Here is a 20871-nt window from a genome sequence, read left to right as displayed (position 1 = left end):
CTGCAGTTAGAACTTTTTACATCAGCGAGGGGATTTCAGACCTGAATGTTGACTTATTTATGCAGTTGCTTGAATTGACACTCACGCGCAACTATTTTATCTACAATGGCACTTTCTACCGCCAGCTTTTGGGCTGTGCCATGGGTAGCAATGTGGCACCCAGCTACGCCAACATTTTCATGTTCTTTGAAGAGGAAGATATGTTCTTCTCTGCCCCCGCCAATGCCAGGTACATTTCTACATACATGCGCTATATTGATGATCTGTTCCTCCTTTGGGTAGGGGACGAACAGGCCCTGTTAGATCTCATTGCATCCATTAATTCACGACCATCTACCATCAGGATCACTTTCAATCATAGTAGATCATCACTTCACTATCTGGATGTTCTTGTTTCCATTGAGAATCACGCGCTTAAAACTGAGGTGTTTAGTAAACCAACCGATCGCAACACCCTACTTCTGGCTTCCAGTTTTCATCCTAAACCTCTGAAACGGGGTTTGCCAAAATCCCAGATGATGCGTGTGGCGAGAATAGCCAGCGACAAAGCAATTGCATCCAAGAGCATTGATGGGATCATCGACAAGTTTGTTGCTCGAGGATACAAACTCACTGATTTAAGGCAACAGAAAATGGAAGTGTTAGCACTTGATCGGTCTCAATTGCTTACACCCAAAGTAAAGGATGCTACAGCAACAATCCCCTGGAAGATGGAGTTTTCAACATCAAGCCAAGTAGTTCAGCGAGCTAGTCGTGCCTTATGGCCCATTGTAGCGTCAGATAAAAATCTACCATGCTTCAAATCGAAAAGACCAATGGCCTGCTTTAGCAGAGGACGTAATATAAAAGACATGGCTGTCCATACGGACATTACAGGATTCACTAAAGCTATGCCTGTTCCTCACTTCATGACCAAGCCGCCAGGCTGCTACAAGTGTCCTCGATGCACCACATGTAGCCACATGCTAACGGGCCCTTCATTTAAACATCCTCACACCTCAAAAAATATCCAACTTAAACACACCTTGTCATGCCTCTCCACCCATGTAATTTACATCATCATTTGCCCATGCAACTTGTATTACGTGGGCAAAACAATTCGAACAGCGCGTGAACGTATGGCGTTACACCGGTCCTCTATCGGTAAAGCCATCGCTTGTGGGAGTTCAGATCAGCCTGTGGCCCGGCACTTTCAACAGATGGGCCACCCGCTATCCTCCCTTAAACATATGCTCATTGACCACATTCCGCCTTCTTTACGAGGTGGTGACCGCAGTGGCAAGTTGCTAAAGTGCGAAATGAAGTGGATCCGTAGCCTCAATACAGTATCGCCAGCTGGCTTGAATGAGCGTCATAACTGGAACATTTTTCTCTAATTGGTGGCCATATATTTGCCATGTTTGTTTATTGGCTGTTTTAGTAATCAATAGCTATATTAACATACTCTTGCTGTATGAGGTGGTGGTCGGTTTTCCACTGTGTTGATTAGTGTGTGCTGGCATTTTGTCATTACATCTGTGCACAGTGGTAAGCTGCACCTATTCTAATTGCTTCTTACCACTTGAACCCTTTGTCTTTTTCATTCTATATTATGGACACAATGCTTGTGCATTTTTCATGTATTATTATGTGCACTGTAGCTTTATTATTTGTTTGATTGCCCTCTCTTTTGTGTATCTATTGGTGGAACTGATTCATGTCGTGCCCATCTTCTTTAGCTGCTGTGGGAGGCCGGGGAGGCGACGCTGCACTGTGCGCCCGGTTGCCAGGTAACGCAAGACGCTGGCCTGGATCACTGTTTGAAGCGCAGCGGCATGACGTCACCAGCTGGCGCCCGCGACGGACGGATGTCACGCGGGACGCCACCATTCCCCGGCCTCCTCCAGCGGCAGGGGGGTATTTAGGTAAGTGTCGTTTTGTCACTTTTGTTTATGCTATTTGTTGTACTGAAGGTTGTCAGCATGGGGCTTGAAAACGGTACCTGTGGGTACCGAAACGTTGCCTAATGCAGTGCTGGCATAACCCTGTAATTTAAATACAACCTTTATACATTTGGAGTGCCGCAGTCTGCTTGTCCTCTTTATATATATATATATATATATATATATATAAATGACTACCTCTATCTCCATGGATTTTGGACTAGGGCTTGTTAGTATTCTAAATTTCTATCTGTCTGGTTTTTGTTGTGGTTAGCTATTGTTTCTGATCTTCCAAACATACTCTGCTCCTGGGCATTGTTCACTCTTGTTTGTCTCTTTCTTTCAGTTGAGACAATGGCAACTCAGCACTCATTATTATGGAGAGAAACCTGGCCCTATTCATAAACAAAGGTGTATGCCCTCTTCATAGAATCTCAAAGCTTAGTGTAAATAAGGCCATTGTATCTCAGTCTGTGGGAAATTAATGTGTGACTGAATTCCATTCTCGTCCCCTCCCCATTCGTAATATATTTGAAATACAATTTTATATCTATTTTCTACTTCTGCACATAACTATGCGCTGGAACGAGCGATCCTTTCCTAACTAACATCGGAATGTTACCCTTAAAATACCCTACAGCTGGATACTAGACACCACCTTTCAACCTTTATCTGACCCTTCCTATCATGCAAAGAGGAATCTCTCTGTCCAGGAACAGTTTAAACTAATCATACTCGCTGACATGGTCTAGGGGAATATTAACTACAAAATGCACTATTTGGGTTAAATATGCTACGATCGAGTCGCACGCTACACGCTCACAAACTCCGCCGTAAATACACATCTTATGCGCACGAGACGCTGGTGCGTCCCCTACGCAACCTGCGGGGATGTGTACGCATGGGGGAGTGGGTGCACGAGCAGCGGGCATGTGCATGGGGTTAGTGCAAGGCATATGCATCATGATATTTTTCGACTTTGACATAGGAGATGGTGACAGGGAGAGTCAGGTGCAGTGGTGCAAGTAGAAATTTTTTCTTAGTGTACTGATAGTAAAAATGGGCGTGGTTGCGTGTCATGAGGGGGTGTGCTCATACAAAATTATGGGAGTGGTTACATGACAATAGGGGCATGGGCACATTTTGCAACACACCGTAATGTCCCCTACACATTATGCCACACACCTTAATGCCTCTTACACATTATGCAACACACCATAATGCCCATTACACATTGTGCACCACACCGTAATGCTTACTACACAATATGCCCCACACTTTTGCCACTGACACCATTTTACAAAAATGCCCCTTAGAAATTATGCATACCAACCACTAGAGATGAGCGGGTTCGGTTCTTTGAGATCCGAACCCCCCCCCCCCCCCCCCCCGAACTTCACCTATTTTACACGGGTCCGAGGTAGCATCGGATCTTCCCGCCTTGCTCGGTTAACCCGAACAAGGCCGAACGTCATCATCCCGCTGTCGGATTCTCGCGAGATTCGAATTCCATATAAAGAGCCGCGCGTCGCCGCCATTTTCACTCGTGCATTGGAGATTGAACGGACAGGACGTGGCTACGTTCTCTGCTGAAAAGCTCCATATCTGTGCTCAGTGTGCTGCAAATATCGGTGCTCAGTGTGCTACAAATATCTGTGCTCAGTGTGCTGCAAATATCTACGTTCTCTGCCTGAAAAGCTCCATATCTGTGCTCAGTGTGCTGCAAATATCTGTGCTCAGTGTGCTGCATTTTGGTGACCAACAGTATATAGTTGTACAGTACAGTAGGCCATTGCTGTATCTTGCAGCTCCGTGTCACTGCAAGTGTCCATTCCATATCTGTGCTGCATTTTTGTGAGCAGGATATATAGTAGTACAGTGCAGCATTTTGGTGACCAACAGTATATAGTTGTACAGTACAGTAGGCCATTGCTGTATCTTGCAGCTCCGTGTCACTGCAAGTATCCATATCTGTGCTGCATTGTTGTGAGCAGTATATATAGTAGTACAGTGCAGCATTTTGATGACCAACAGTATATAGTTGTACAGTAGGCTATTGCTGTATCTTGCAGCTATGTGTCACTGCAAGTATTCATATCTGTGCTGCATTGTTGTGAGCAGTATATATATTAGTACAGTGCAGCATTGTGGTGACCAGTATACTACAGTACAATAGTCCAGTGCTGTTCTCGCTGCTCAGTGTCAGTTCTCCGTAGTATCATCAGTGCTCAGTAAAATCAGTGCTCAGTATAATCAATGATTGATCAGTATAACCAGTTCTCAGTATAATCAGTGCGCTGTTAGACGTGCGCCCATTTTCCGCCATTAGTGCATTGGGATTTAGACAATTGATAAAGTTATTGTGTCCCCGGTACAAAATCCCATCTAGATTCCACTTCACTAGGCAGGCGATAACGCGATTTTACCAATTAATATCAGTGATTTGTAATTATTTATTAATTACAGTGATCTTGCTAAATGATTCCAGTGATTTTGTCATTTTCTTCCAGTGATTTGGACCAATAATACCATTGATTAGAACGAATAATTCCTGTGATTTTGTCATTTTCTTCCAGTGATTTGGACCAATAATACCATTGATTAGAACAAATAATTCCTGTGATATTGAGGTGTTTGTGTCACTGAACTTAGCCATCCAGCGACCACAGTGCACCTCTTTTTCTCTTTTCTTTGCATCATGTGCTGTTTGGGGCCAATTTTTTTAAGTTCCATCCTGTCTGACACTTCCGTATATGTCCAGTGGTACTGCCATTTGATATAATTCCCGACATTACTGCCATTTAATTCCAGTGATTTTGTCATTTTCTTCCAATGATTTGGACCAATAATACCATTGATTAGAACAAATAATTCCAGTGATTTTGTTATTTTCTTCCAGTGATTTGGACCAATAATACCATTGATTAGAACGAATAATTCCTGTGATTTTGTCATTTTCTTCCAGTGATTTGGACCAATAATACCATTGATTAGAATGAATAATTCCTGTGATATTGAGGTGTTTGTGTCGCTTAGCTTAGCCGTCCAGCGACCACAGTGCACCTCTTTTTCTCTTTTCTTTGCATCATGTGCTGTTTGGGGGCAATTTTTTTAAGTGCCATCCCGTCTGCCACTGCAGTGCCACTCCTAGATGGGCCAGGTGTTTGTGCCGCCCTCTTGGGTCGCTTAGCTTAGTCATCCAGCGACCTCGGTGCAAATTTTAGGACTAAAAATAGTATTGTGAGGTGTGAGGTGTTCAGAATAAACTGGAAATGAGTGTAAATTATGGTTATTGAGGTTAATAATACTATAGGATCAAAATTACCCCAAAATTCTATGATTTAAGCTGTTTTCGAGGGTTTTTTGAAAAAAAACACCCAAATCCAAAACACGCCCGAATCCGACAAAAAAATTTCAGGGAGGTTTTGCCAAAACGCGTCCGAATCCAAACCACGGCCACGGAACCGAATCCAAAACCAAAACACAAAACCCGAAAAATTTCCGGTGCACATCTCTAACCACCACCATATTTGTTAATGGTGGCAGTGGGTGATCCCAGGGTGTATGTATTTATATATATATATATATATATATATATATATATAAAACTCCAAGCAGCACTCTGATATAATAATGTTCAGAAAGTGCCGCCGCTTGGAGTTTTTATGCATGGAGTGTGACTGCATGCAGGTTAAACGCTTGTAGGGCGTATATATATTGGTGATGAGCGGGTTCGGTTTCTCGGAATCCCAATCCCCACGAACTTCACCCATTTTACACGTTTAAGAGGCAGACTCGGATCCTCCTGCCTTGCTCGGTTAACCCGAGCGCGCCCGAACGTTATCATCCCGCTGTCGGATTCTCGCGAGATTCGCATTCTATATAAGGAGCCGCGCGTCGCTGCCATTTTCACTCGTGCATTGGAGATGATAGGGAGAGGATGTGCAGCGTTCTCTCAGTTTCTGTGTTCAGTGTGCTGCAAATATCTGTGCTCAGTGTGCTGCATATATCTGTGCTCAGTGTGCTTGCAAATATCTGTGCTCAGTGTGCTGAAAATATCTACGTTCTCTGCCTGAAAACACTCCATATCTATGCTGCATTGTAGTATAGGAGGACAGTGCAGAATTTTGCTGACCAGTGACCACCAGTATTATATAGCAGTACGGTACAGTAGTCCACTGCTCTACCTACCTCTGTGTCGTCTAGTATACTATCCATCCATACCTGTGGTGCATTTAAGTTGTGCGCAGTATATATAGTAGGAGGACAGTGCAGAATATTGCTGACCACCAGTATATAATATATAGCAGTACGGTACAGTAGGCCACTGCTCTACCTACCTCTGTGTCGTCAAGTATACTATCCATCCATACCTGTGGTGCATTTTAGTTGTGCGAAGTATTATATAGTAGGAGGACAGTGCAAAATTTTGCTGACCACCAGTATATAATATATAGCAGTACGGTACAGTAGTCCACTGCTCTACCTACCTCTGTGTCGTCAAGTATACTATCCATCCATACCTGTGGTGCATTTTAGTTGTGCGCAGTATTATATAGTAGGAGGACAGTACAGAATTTTGCTGACCACCAGTATATAATATATAGCAGTACGGTACAGTAGTCCACTGCTCTACCTACCTCTGTGTCGTCAAGTATACTATCCATCCATACCTGTGGTGCATTTTAGTTGTGCGCAGTATTATATAGTAGGAGGACAGTGCAGAATTTTGCTGACCACCAGTATATAATATATAGCAGTACGGTACAGTAGGCCACTGCTCTACCTACCTCTGTGTCGTCAAGTATACTATCCATCCATACCTGTGGTGCATTTTAGTTGTGCGCAGTATTATATAGTAGGAGGACAGTGCAGAATTTTGCTGACCACCAGTATATAATATCTAGCAGTACGGTACAGTAGTCCATTGCTCTACCTCTGTGTCGTCAAGTATAATACAAAAGTTCAGTAAAATGACCCAAAAATCAAAATCAAATCAAAATTAAAAGCATCTGATGAGAAGCATAAACTTGCCAATATGCCATTTATGACACGGAGTGGCAAGGAATGGCTGAGGTCCTGGCCTATGTTCATGGCTAGTGCATCAGATACACATGAGAATGGTAGCACTCATCCTCTCGCTAGAAAACTGCAGTGCCACTCCTTGGTGGGCCAGGTGTTTGTGTCGGCCACTTCGGTTGCTTAGCTTAGCCATCCAGCGACCTTGGTGCACCTCTTTTTTTCTTTGCATCATGTGCTGTTTGGGGACAATTTTTTAAATCGGCCATCCTGTCTGACACTGCAGTGCCACTCCTAGATGGGCCAGGTGTTTGTGTCGGCCACTTGGGTCGCTTAGCTTAGTCATCCAGCGACCTCGGTGCAAATTTTAGGACTAAAAATAATATTGTGAGGTGTGAAGTGTTCAGAATAGACTGGAAATGAGTGGAAATTATGGTTATTGAGGTTAATAATACTAAGGGATCAAAATGACCCCCAAATTCTATGATTTAAGCTGTTTTTGAGGGTTTTTTATAAAAACAAAACGAATCCAAAACACACCCGAAACCGACAAAAAAATTTCAGGAAGGTTTTGCCAAAACGCGTCTGAATTCAAAACACGGCCGCGGAACCGAATCCAAAACCAAAACACAAAACCCGAAAAATTTCCGGAGCACATCACTAAATAAAACTAAGATTAATATATAAACTTATACTCTGTCTTCTGCTGCTCATGGAAATAGCTAGAAGACCAGTCTGCATCTCTTCTACTTGCCACCAGTTCTGCAGCTGCTGGTATGACCTCATCTAGAATACTGTGTTCAGCTTTGGAGATCATATCTTCGGAAGGATATAAATACTGTACATGTCAAACTGTAAAAATAAGGGCATCTAAAATGGTGCATGGCCTACAGAACAAAAGATTAAGTAAGACTAAAAGATCTTAATATGTATAGTTTGGCGCAGAGAAGAATAGGAAGGGGGGGGGGTGAGCCATAATAGATATTTTCAAAATATATCAAGGCTTTTAACAAGGTACAGGAGGAATACATACTTCAATGGAAAATAAATTATAACATGAGGACACATGCTGAAACTGGAGGGAATGAAACTTGAGGAAAAATTGCATTACAGAAAGGGTAGTGGATAGGTGGAATAGCCTCCAATCAGAAGTGTTAGAGGCTTAGGGGTATATGCAATTCCGGGCAAATTGCGGCACTTTTTCGCCCATTTTTAAATTCGACACAATTCGACCGTTGAATTCCGGCAGGTGGGTGCCGTTATTCGACATATTCAATAAAAAACGAATTTGACAGTCCCGCTGTCGAAAAACGGGCAATTTGACGGATTTTGATTACATTTTTTAAAATGTTGAGAAAACGGTAAAAAACCCGAAAAAATTGCGTGGGGTCCCCCCTCCTAAGCATAACCAGCCTCGGGCTCTTTGAGCCGGTCCTGGTTGCCAAAATACGGGGGGAAAAATGACAGGGGATCCCCCGTATTTTAACAACCAGCACCGGGCTCTGCGCCTGGTCCTGGTTCAAAAAATACGGGGGACAAAAAGAGTAGGGGTCCCCCGTATTTTTTGTACCAGCACCGGGCTCCACTAGCTGGACAGATAATGCCACAGCCGGGGGTCACTTTTATACAGCGCCCTGCGGCCGTGGCATTAAATACCCAACTAGTCACCCCTGGCCGGGGTACCCTGGAGGAGTGGGGACCCCTTCAATCAAGGGGTCCCCCCCAGCCACCCAAGGGCCAGGGGTAAAGCCCGAGGCTGTCCCCCCCATCCAAGGGCTGCGGATGGGGGGCTGATAGCATGTGTAAAAATTAAAGAATATTGGTTTTTGCAGAAGAACTACAAGTCTCAGCAAGCCTCCACCGCTAGCTGGTACTTGGAGAACCACAAGTACCAGCATGCAGGGGGAAAATGGGCCCGATGGTACCTGTAGTTCTTCTGCAAAAAAAATACCCAAATAAAATCAGGACACGCACACCGTGAAAATACAACTTTATTTCACACATGCTGACACATACTTACTTACCTATGTTGACACGCCGACAATGGCCACGTCTCCAATGTCGACGTCCGAGGTACCTGAAAATAAAATGATACTCACCTGATCCAGTGTCCGGTTCTTTTATTGTAATCCATGTACTTGGCAAAACAAAAAAATGCATTAACCCGAACCAGACGGACTGAAAGGGGTCCCATGTTTACACATGGGACCCCTTTCCCCGAATGCAGAGACCCCCCGTGACTCCTGTCACAGAAAGGTCCCTTCAGCCAATCAGGAAGCGCCACTTCGTGGCACTCTCCTGATTGGCTGTATACGCGTCGGAGCTGTCAGACGCGCATCGTACAGCCCCCTCCATTATCTTCAATGGTGGGAACTTTGCGGTCAGCAGTGAGGTCACCCGCGGTCAGCGGCTGACCGCGGGTAACCCCACCGCTGACCGCAAAGTTCCCACCATTGAAACTAATGGAGGGAGCTGTGCGATGTGCTGTCTGCCAGCTCAGACGTGCAAAGCCAATCAGGAGAGTGCCACGAAGTGGCGCTTCCTGATTGGCTGAAGGGACCTTTCTGTGACAGGAGTCACGGGGGGTCTCTGCATTCGGGGAAAGGGGTCCCATGTGTAAACATGGGACCCCTTTTAGTCCATCTAGTTCGGGTTAATGCGTTTTTTTGTTTTGCCAAGTACATGGATTACAATAAAAGAACCGGACACTGGATCAGGTGAGTATAATTTTATTTTCAGGTACCCCGAACGTCGACATTGGAGATGTGGCCAGAGTCAGCGTGTCAACATAGGTAAGTATGTGTGTCGGCATGTATGTAATAAAGTTATACTTTCACGGTGTCTGTGTCCTGTTTTTATTTGGGTATTTTTTTTGCAGTAAAACTACAGGTACCAGCGGGCCCGTTTTCCCCCCGCATGCTGGTACTTGTGGTTCTCAAAGTACCGGCTTGCGGGGGAGGCTTGCTGAGACTTGTATTTCTTCTGCAAAAAACAATATTCTTTCATTTTTACACATGGCTATCAGCCCCCCATCCGCAGCCCTTGGATGGGGGGGACAGCCTCGGGCTTCACCCCTGGCCCTTGGGTGGCTGGGGGGGACCCCTTGATTGAAGGGGTCCCCACTCCTCCAGGGTACCCCGGCCAGGGGTGACTAGTTGGGTATTTAATGCCACGGCCGCAGGGCGCTGTACAAAAGTGACCCCCGGCTGTGGCATTATCTGTCCAGCTAGTGGAGCCCGGTGCTGGTACAAAAAATACGGGGGACCCCTACTCTTTTTGTCCCCCGTATTTTTTGCACCAGGACCAGGCGCAGAGCCCGGTGCTGGTCGTTAAAATACGGGGGATACCCTGTCATTTCCCCCACCCCGTATTTTGGCAACCAGGACCGGCTCAAAGAGCCCGAGGCTGGTTATGCTTAGGAGGGGGGACCCCACTCATTTTTTTTTCTGATTTTTACACCATTCCATTAAAAAATAATAATAATAATAATAATAATAATAATAATAATAATATTTTTAAAAATATATAAATAATACTTGTGCCTCCTAAATAGACAAACCAAGTACCTAATCCCTTCTAATATAAATAGATATGCTATTACCAATTAAAAAAAACACCAAAAAAAACATGTTTTTAACATTTTTTTATTAGATTCCGCCAGCAAAGTGTGGCGGATTGAAAATGACGAATTTACTGTCTAAAAGCACTGTTGTCGAATTTACAATCTTCAATTGAATATACTTTTGTCGAAATGCCGCATTTGTACCATTGCAGAAATGTAGAATTTGACAAATGTCAAATTTCAAAAAGTCGAATTTGGAATGGCCGTTTTTTTGGCGAAAAGTACTGTATTGCATTGTCGATTTTTTTTGGGGCGAAAATGTCCCGTTTTTCGACATTTTCGGGAATTCGATTGCAATTGCATATACCCCTTAGACTGTAGAGCAATTTAAGCTAAGGATCAAATAGGGTTGAGTTACCTATAGGTAAAAAAGGTGCTGACTACATGGGCTAAGTGGTTCTTATCTGCTGTCAAGTTCTGTTTCAAACACAGGATCCAGCAAAAGAGCCCCAGACCATCATGCTTTCTCCTCCATGTTTGAAAGTTTGAGTCACAGGGATTTATTTACTTGGATTCTGCATGATATCCTGATGGACGGGATGCCGGCAGTCAGAATACCGACAGCAGCATCCCGACCATCAGAATCCTGACAGCCCCCTCTAAAGTACTCTAACCCTCTTCTGCCCCCTACCCTAACCCTCCCAGCTTGGTGCCTAACTCTACCCATCCCTTCCTGGTACCTAACCATAACCTACCTGTCCCTGCACCCTAACCCTAACCTCCCTTCTAATGCCTAAATCTAACCACCAGGATCCTGTCCAGCTGAATTTTGACTGCATCCCATTTACTTAGCAGCTTCTTGTCAAAACCACTGCTTCCAAGCATGTTTAAGCACAACATTTAAAAGGGCAATGCTTTTACTAACAAAACATGGGGTGTTTTGCTGTTAAACTCATGGCTATGGGATTGGCCATCCTACTCATGTCATGGCTCTTTTTATTTTTGGCCTTAAACATGCTTGGAATCACTGGTTTTACAAGTTGCTGCTTAGTAATTAAAAACCCAACACCATCCTTTTGGCCTACTGCATAATGAACCAAAGATTATAAATTGTGATTCATCAGTCCATAAATCCTTCTTCGAGTCTTCAGTAGTTAACTATCCAGGCAAATTATTTTTCATTGCTGTAAGTTATTAGCATGTAACTTGTCCCCTGAAAAGGGCCCTTTTTATAACTCTGAAATGTACATTATATTTCAGATTTTGCTAACCTAAACTTTTTATTTTTAACCTCTAACAGTTTACCACTTACCTTTGTGTCATTTCAGGTTACTGACTTGAATTTCATAAACTGCAGAAAACCGGAACACTCATGTGATCTGACATTTGCTTAATCCATAAAAGCCTATATTATAGCACAACTTTAGAATGCAATTTCCATTAATTCCTTCAATGTGGGTGCATAACTGCAAGGGAAGAGAAAGTTCATGTAAGGCATATGAAGTGAGAAGAACTGTGGGTATCCTAGGAAAACCTGGACACAAGCGTGGGGGAGCATAGTTATTTTCCAGAGATACACTAAAAAGGCTGGCAGCGATTGAATAGCTAAGGAAGAATAAATGAGCTTCCTCTTTTGAGATACCAATCTCCAAGAAAAGCTCAAAGCAAATTGTCATTTTTTTAAAGAAATATTGCATATTAAGATCTCCACCAACGTCTTCCACACATTAGCTGTTTCCACACAACTGGATGTGTGATGGTTAATACAGAACATTAGATCACATGAAAGATTGTTTGTCTTTATTATTAAATAACATTTAACTTGCCACGGTAAGGAAACTGTGACCTTTATAGAGCTTCTATTTGCTGCACTTTAATGGGAACATTATAAATGCCAGTAGAGACCGCAGAGCAAGGACAAGCTGCGACTCAAACAAATTAAAGTTTGCTACAGCTGGCGGAGGGAGGACGATTGTTGTGCATCTCTGTACACATTGTCTGTTGTTATATTACTTTTCTATCACAGACCTGACATTCAGAATTCTTAAGACGTATGGTTGGCCTTTTCCCCTACAAATTTAACCTTATAGTCATCTAATTGTGGGTTCAGACTGACCCAAATTAATCTTGGAAGCATTGGAATAAGAATTGGTGGCAGTATCTGCTTACTGTAACCTCTCAGGATGAATTAACAGTTTGCAACCTGAAACTGTCTAGCAGTTATACACTACACAGGGCAAATGGGATGGTATTGGGAATACCGACAGTGTCATCCCGACGCTCAGGATCCCAACACCTAAGTGGTAAGTATACAATCTCTATTTCCTAACCTGTCTAACCTTAACCCTCCTTCCCCGCCGCCTTACTCTAACCTCACCCGCTGCAGCCTAACCCTAACCCCAGGGGCAGGTTGAGATGGAAAACCAGCACGGGAAATTGATGGTAGCAGTCCTAATGGGGGTGGAATCGTTGAGGTGGTGTGGTCTGTCAAGGTGGGTGGGATCCCCCATCATTGGCCCATATTCTGAGTTGGATGCAGTTGCAGGCCTTCCTTACGTCTTTTGCTGCAGTTGTGTCTGTGACTTTATACTAATACCGCTACAGTGCACTTCCCTGGTATACATTCATGCATCCTAATGTGCAAGGACTGAAACATCCACTTTCAGTGTCTACAGGCGCTGCACCCATGCTTTGTGTATCTTAAAAGTTACCATTGGTCACACCATTGAAACTTTCACCAGTCCTATGCTAGGTGCAGATCATCAGAGTATGGCCTCCAATGTGAGTGATTTAGCATTTTTGTACACAGCCACTGTCAGCAACACGCCCATACTGTGTTACCTCTGAGTCTGGTTAGCCAACCCCCTGTAACTGCCTAGGGAAGCCAAACACATTTCTAACACACTTAATGGTGCATACTGTACCTCTTGTCACAATCCTGACTGTAGTTTTCATATTTGGTGACTTACCTCTGCCATCTCTGTCTTGGATCCTGCATCTTTCTGCTCACTGGGATAAACAGCTTGCCAATACCATGAGTTTCCTGAGTTCTCTGCCTGGAAGGTAATAGTTAACGAGCTCCACCTGTGGTGATCTCCTGTGTGAGTCTGAATTCAGCAATCTGAAGTTTAGGCCTAAAAGCCAGCATCCTATGTTTTGCAGAAGTTCAGGCTTCAGTGTTCTCTCGGCCTGCTAGGCCTCACTCCACATCACAGCCTATGCTAGAGTACTCACATGACAGTGACTGTTCACCTGACCCAGAGCTGTCCAATCCTCTGCCAGCCTGAGACTCTCTGCATCACCTGACACTGCTCACCAATTACCAAGGACCAGGAAGTATAAGTCGGGAGACTGAGTTGGAAACAGGGCCAGTTCCTCGTGTCACACACAGCTCTGTGTGAGCTTTGAAGCTGAGCTCCCTAAAGGTAACCCTTGTACTTTGGTTCCTGTAAAAACTCTGTTTCTTTGTTACCCAGTTTGGATTACATTTGTGTTACCATTGATATCCAGTATTTCCACGAGTTTCAACTTAAAGGCACAGTACAGTATTCCACCATCTCCACTTAAAGGCACAGTTGCAGTGTTTCATCTTAAAGGCACAGTACAGTGTTCCGCAGCCTCCACTTAAATGCACAGTTGCAGTGTTTCATCTTAAAGGCACGGTGCAGTGTTCCACAGTCTCAACTGGAAACAACAGCTGCAGTGTTCTACCGTCACAGCCGCAGGGTTCTTCAGCCTCGTATTAGAGTTATAGCCACAGTCATCGTCCTACTTTCAGTTGCGTTTCCAGTTATATCCGGTACCAGCACGCATTACAGTTGCATCCCAGTCTCACCAGTAACCAGTCCGTCTTACCATCTTGCCAGTAACCTCGAGTACGTAAGCACCTACTCCTGTGACACTATATCCAGTACAGTCTTACCTATACATTCATCCTGCTATCAAAGTCCCTGGTGATCCAGTGGTTAGGATACGGCTTCCTCTGCCGAGGCCCGGGTTCGATCCCCGGTCAGGGATTGCTCCTTCTTCTCACTGATTCCTACAGACCAGCCTAATATTCACATAGTTCCCCAGTTGCCCGCACAGACTGCACTAACACCGGGTTCACAAAATCACAGTCATGACAGTAGGAACTGGCCACATGGACCCGGCCGAAAGTGTTTGTCTGACGCAGGACCTCCTAAGCAATATTGCGGGACGATTGGAGGGTTTGTAGTCGACTCAGCATCAATTGGCACAGTGTCTGCAGCGGAATTCGTTCTCCAGAGATTCTCTGACCTTCTGCACTAAGACTCCTGACCAACTGCAGATTTTCTACCAGATGTTATTACAGTTACAAGAACTTTTGTCTAGTATTCTTTCTGTGATGCCTGATCTCTTCAGGAATACTACCAACGTTGTTGATCCTGTTTTGTCCCATCCAGTTAATAGAGTCTCTTCCTCTGTGCAAGGAAAAGTTGTTCATCAGAGCTATCCACGGCCCAAGCTCTCTGAAGCTGAACGTCAGCGGCGTAGGGAGCTACACCTCTGTCTTTACTGTGGAAATTCCGGTCATTTTGTTAAAGACTGCATTCTTCGCAAGCCAGGGAATGGTGACAAATCTCAGTATCATAGTGCTCATGTCTACAAGTCATCCACAATAGCCGATCCTGCTACTGCTGACGGGGGTATCAAGAAGGCTACTCTGAAAAAGACTCAAATTTATGACTGGGGTCCGGTGATTAAAAGACCTTATCCCAAGTTGGGTGTCCAGAGAAGAATGTTCAAGCCATTTAGAGTCACAGAGGAGTCCGTGTCTACAGCCCAAGGAGGGGCGTCCGTGTCTACAGCCCAAGGAGGGGCGTCCGTGTCTACAGCCCAAGGAGGGGCGTCCGTGTCTACAGCCCAAGGAGGGGCGTCTGTGTCTACAGCCCAAGGAGGGGCGTCCGTGTCTACAGCCCCAGTGCTGGGTTCAGAGCGTCCAGCCCCAGTGAGGGGTTCAGAGGGTCCAGCCTCAGAGAGTCTACAGAGTGCTGCCCAGCCAGAGAGTCTACAGAGTGCTGCCCAGCCAGAGAGTCTACAGAGTGCTTCCCAGCCAGAGAGTCTACAGAGTGCTGCCCAGCCAGAGAGTCTACAGAGTGCTGCCCAGCCAGAGAGTCTACAGAGTGCTGCCCAGCCCCGTGAAGTGGGGGCTTTTGCCTTAGCCCAGCCCTATGCAGTGGGGGCTTTTGCCTTAGCCCAGCCCCGTGAAGTGGGGGCTCTTGCCTCAGCCCAGCCCCGTGAAGTGGGGGCTCTTGCCTCAGCCCAGCCCCGTGAAGTGGGGGTTCTTGCCTCAGCCCAGCCCCGTGAAGTGGGGGCTCTTGCCTCAGCCCACCCCTGTGAAGTGGGGGTTCTTGCCTCAGCCCAGCCCCGTGAAGTGGGGGCTCTTGCCTCAGCCCAGCCCCGTGAAGTGGGGGCTCTTGCCTCAGCCAAGCCCCGTGAAGAGGGGGCTCTTGCCTCAGCCCAGCCCTGTGAAGAGGGGGCTCTTGCCTCAGCCCAGCCCCGTGAAGAGGGGGCTCTTGCCTCAGCCCAGCCCCGTGAAGTGGGGGCTCTTGCCTCAGCCCAGCCCCGTGAAGAGGGGGCTCTTGCCTCAGCCCAGCCCCGTGAAGAGGGGGCTCTTGCCTCAGCCCAGCCCCGTGAAGAGGGGGCTCTTGCCTCAGCCCAGCCCCGTGAAGAGGGGGCTCTTGCTTCAGCCCAGCCCCGTGAAGAGGGGGCTCTTGCCTCAGCCCAGCCCCGTGAAGAGGGGGCTCTTGCCTCAGCCCAGCCCTGTGAAGAGGGGGCTCCTGCCTCAGTTCAGCCCCGTGAAGAGGGGGCTCCTGCCTCAGTTCAGCCCCGTGAAGAAAGGGCTCCTGCCGGTCCAGCAATACTCCAGGCTCAGCCTGGGCAGCCCGTCCCGGCTCCTGCCGGTCCAGCAATACTCCAGGCCCAGCCTGTTCAGTCTGTCCCGGTTCCAGCCGGTCCAACAATACTCCAGGCTCCGCCTGGTCAGTCCGTCCCGGTTCCAGCCAGTCCAGCATTACTCCAGGCCCTGCCTGGTCAGTCCGTCCCAGTTCCAGCCGGTCCAGCAATACTCCAGGCCCAGCCTGGTCAGTCCGTCCCGGTTCCATCCAGTCCAGCGATAGTCCAGGACCATCCTGGTCAGTCTCCTTTGGCTCCAGCCAATTCAAGTATCCTCGGATCCAATCCAGTCCTACTCGTCCAGCCAAAGATTTCTCCAGTTTCAGTCTGTTCAAGCTCATCTGGACTCAAACCAATTCCAAGCATTGGTCCGAGTAAAGGACTTTCACCATCTAGTTCTAAAATTAGACTTCAGTCTGTCTCTGATTCTGTTTCCTCGTCATCCAGCATTGAGTCCACAGCTTCTGCAGGGAAATATAATACCTCTTCTCGTCAATGTCGGAATAATTCTGCTGTAGCCGCCAAAGTCAAGAAAAATCCCAAGGCTACTCACTTAAAGTCTGAACGTGCTACAGAGCTGGATACCGATCTGAGTACAGCTTTCTCAGCTTTGTCCCTAAGCTTGTCTGAGCAACCTAATGTTCCATCTGCTGATTCGGATAAAGGACTTCAGACTAATATTGCTGAGAAGGATACTGATGTTGCTTCCTCAATCCAGTCATCAGAGTCAATTGCCTCAGTCGCAGACGCGAGTGTCGCAGCTTCAGGGAAAATTACTAGCATCTCCATCCAGAAGGAGATTTTAAGCGATTTCTCAGTCTTATTTGAGGATTTCAGCCAGACTACTTCATAAGGGATAGTTTCTCATCAGCCTGACGTTCCACAAACTAACTCCAATCTAGCTTCTGAGAGTGCATCATTGGTTTCAGCCTCTAAGCTTTCGTCTGATGCTTTACCACCTATTTACTTTGATGGAGATTTATTGCAATATGCCGCACTGGTTGATCAATTTCTCTCTCTGATGGAGTCTGATCCTTCGGGTGCAGTAACTCCTTCCAACGTTACTCAATATCTGTTCCTGGCATTCAGAGGAAGAGCTTTGGAGTGGGCCAACATGCTTTTTGAGAGTAATGATCCTGTTTTCCATGATTTACAGACTTTTAGTAATGCAGTGGTTAAAGAATTTAGTCCTAAACCTTTGGAATCTGACTCGGTAAAAGAATCATGCTCTAATGGGAATGCAGAAGGAAGTTTGTGCTGTCCTCCCAGGGATAATCTAAGTATCTCCTTTGGTAAGAATCCGACCATTAAAATTGCTCATGTAGGAGTCTCTCCTAGCCCAGAGAATTTAAAACTCCAGTGCACTTCCTTTTCATCTGCAAACTGTGTATCTAAGGGAGATTCATATCTTCCATCAGACTTGGACTCAGACTCTGAATTTGATCCAGTTCATGATGCTACTCCTTTCATGGGAGGTCCCATGTTTTCTAAGGAAGTTTTTTCTTTACAGGAGATTCCGCTCTCCCTGGTCAAAACCAAATGTTCCCGTAAGAAGAAGAGGCATCGACGAAGGTCCTAAGTTCTTCTGTATGAATTTCTCAAGTTCCTCTAAGATTCAAGATGGGTGTCCGGAGTCCACCCTTGAAGAGGGGGGTACTGTCACAATCCTGACTGTAGTTTTCATATTTGGTGACTTACCTCTGCCATCTCTGTCTTGGATCCTGCATCTTTCTGCTCACTGGGATAAACAGCTTGCCAATACCATGAGTTTCCTGAGTTCTTTGCCTGGAAGGTAATAGTTAACGAGCTCCACCTGTGGTGATCTCCTGTGTGAGTCTGAATTCAGCAATCTGAAGTTTAGGCCTAAAAGCCAGCATCCTATGTTTTGCAGAAGTTCAGGCTTCAGTGTTCTCTCGGCCTGCTAGGCCTCACTCCACATCACAGCCTATGCTAGAGTACTCACGTGACAGTGACTGTTCACCTGACACAGAGCTGTCCAATCCTCTGCCAGCCTGAGACTCTCTGCATCACCTGACACTGCTCACCAATCACCAAGGACCAGGAAGTATAAGTCGGGAGACTGAGTTGGAAACTGGGCCAGTTCCTCGTGTCACACACAGCTCTGTGTGAGCTTTGAAGCTGAGCTCCCTAAAGGTAACCCTTGTACTTTGGTTCCAGTAAAAACTCTGTTTCTTTGTTACCCAGTTTGGATTAAATTTGTGTTGCCATTGATATCCAGTATTTCCACGAGTTTCAACTTAAAGGCACAGTACAGTATTCCACCATCTCCACTTAAAGGCACAGTTGCAGTGTTTCATCTTAAAGGCACAGTACAGTGTTCCGCAGTCTCCACTTAAATACACAGTTGCAGTGTTTCATCTTAAAGGCATGGTGCAGTGTTCCACAGTCTCAACTGGAAACCACAGCTGCAGTGTTCTACCGTCACAGCCGCAGGGTTCTTCAGCCTCGTATTAGAGTTATAGCCACAGTCATCGTCCTACTTTCAGTTGCGTTTCCAGTTATCTCCGGTACCAGTTGCATCCCAGTCTCACCAGTAACCAGTCCGTCTTACCATCTTGCCAGTAACCTCGAGTACATAAGCACCTATTCCTGTGACACTATATCCAGTACAGTCTCACCTATACATTCATCCTGCTATCAAAGTCCCTGGTGATCCAGTGGTCAGGATATGGCTTCCTCTGCGGAGGCCCGGGTTCGATCCCCGGTCAGGGATTGCTCATTCTTCTCACTGATTCCTACAGACCAGCCTAATATTCACATAGTTCCCCAGTTGCCCGCACAGACTGCACTAACACCGGGTTCACAAAATCACAGTCATGACACCTCTGTACGAACAAAATCTCATGACCAGACTAAAAACACATTGACCCCCACAAGAGAAAACACACACATTGGCCCCACAGAAACACACATTGGCCACCACAGAGAACCAAAAAAACATTGGCCCCAACAGGAAAATAAACAAACATTTTCACCTACAGGAAAAACACAAACACACACACAACACACACACACACACATACACACATTGGCCCTATAGAGAAAAAATACACATTGACCAATACAGGAAAAAAAATAAAAACACATTGGCTATCACTAGGAACATATTTTTTTACTACCGACATGAAAAAAAATAAACACACTGAGATACAAAGCGGTTCGTTACTGTGCAATGAGTTTTATGAAGAATCCATTTGCACAGCCGATCACAAGAAGATTGACAGAAAGAAGGTGTTTGTGGGTGTCAACTGACTATTTTCTGGGAGTGGTTGGAAAAATGCTGGCGTGTCCAAGCGTTTGCAGGGCGGGTGTCTGACGTCAATTCCGGTCCCGGACAGGCTGAAGTGATCGCAGCGACTGAGTAAGTCCTGGGCTACTCAGAAACTGCACAAGATCTTTTTGTACCACACATGCGATCGCACACTTGCACAGCTAAAACACACTCCCTGCTGGGCAGCGACTATGCGAACGCAGGACTGCAAAAAACAGCTAGCGAGCAATCAGGTCTGTATTACCCCCTGTGAGAAGAATTGTCACCCCAACAGCTACCAGGCATCTAAATGGAACAACTGAATTGGCCCCATTGGCCCACCCATAAAAAAAAAAAAACATTGGCACCCACAGAAAGAAAAAAAATACATTGGCCCCCACAGAAAAAAAAATATTGGCAACCACCGGAAAAACTAACACATTGGCCTCTACAGAAAACAATAAAACACATTGGTTCCCCATAGGAAAATAAAAAAACATTCACCCTGGACAGGAAAAAAAATATCCCCCACAGGAAAAAACACAAACACATTGGCCCCCACATGTGATAAATAAAAACACATTGGCCACAACAACAAAAAAACGGGGTTGATACTAGAGATGAGCGCCTGAAATTTTTCGGGTTTTGTGTTTTGGTTTTGGGTTCTGTTCCGCGGCCGTGTTTTGGGTTCGAACGCGTTTTGGCAAAACCTCACCGAATTATTTTTGTCGGATTCGGGTGTGTTTTGGATTCGGGTGTTTTTTTCAAAAAACCCTAAAAAACAGCTTAAATCATAGAATTTGGGGGTAATTTTGATCCCAAAGTATTATTAACCTCAAAAAACATAATTTACACTCATTTTCAGCCTATTCTGAACACATCACACCTCACAATATTATTTTTAGTCCTAAAATTTGCACCGAGGTCGCTGTGTGAGTAAGATAAGCGACCCTAGTGGCCGACACAAACACCGGGCCCATCTAGGAGTGGCACTGCAGTGTCACGCAGGATGTCCCTTCCAAAAAACCCTCCCCAAACAGCACATGACGCAAAGAAAAAAAGAGGCGCAATGAGGTAGCTGTGTGAGTAAGATTAGCGACCCTAGTGGCCGACACAAACACCGGGCCCATCTAGGAGTGGCACTGCAGTGTCACGCAGGATGGCCCTTCCAAAAAACCCTC

This window comes from Pseudophryne corroboree, chromosome 3 (assembly GCF_028390025.1).
Source record: "Pseudophryne corroboree isolate aPseCor3 chromosome 3, aPseCor3.hap2, whole genome shotgun sequence".
Lineage (NCBI taxonomy): Eukaryota > Metazoa > Chordata > Amphibia > Anura > Myobatrachidae > Pseudophryne > Pseudophryne corroboree.
Note: the sequence above shows the minus strand (reverse complement) of the source record.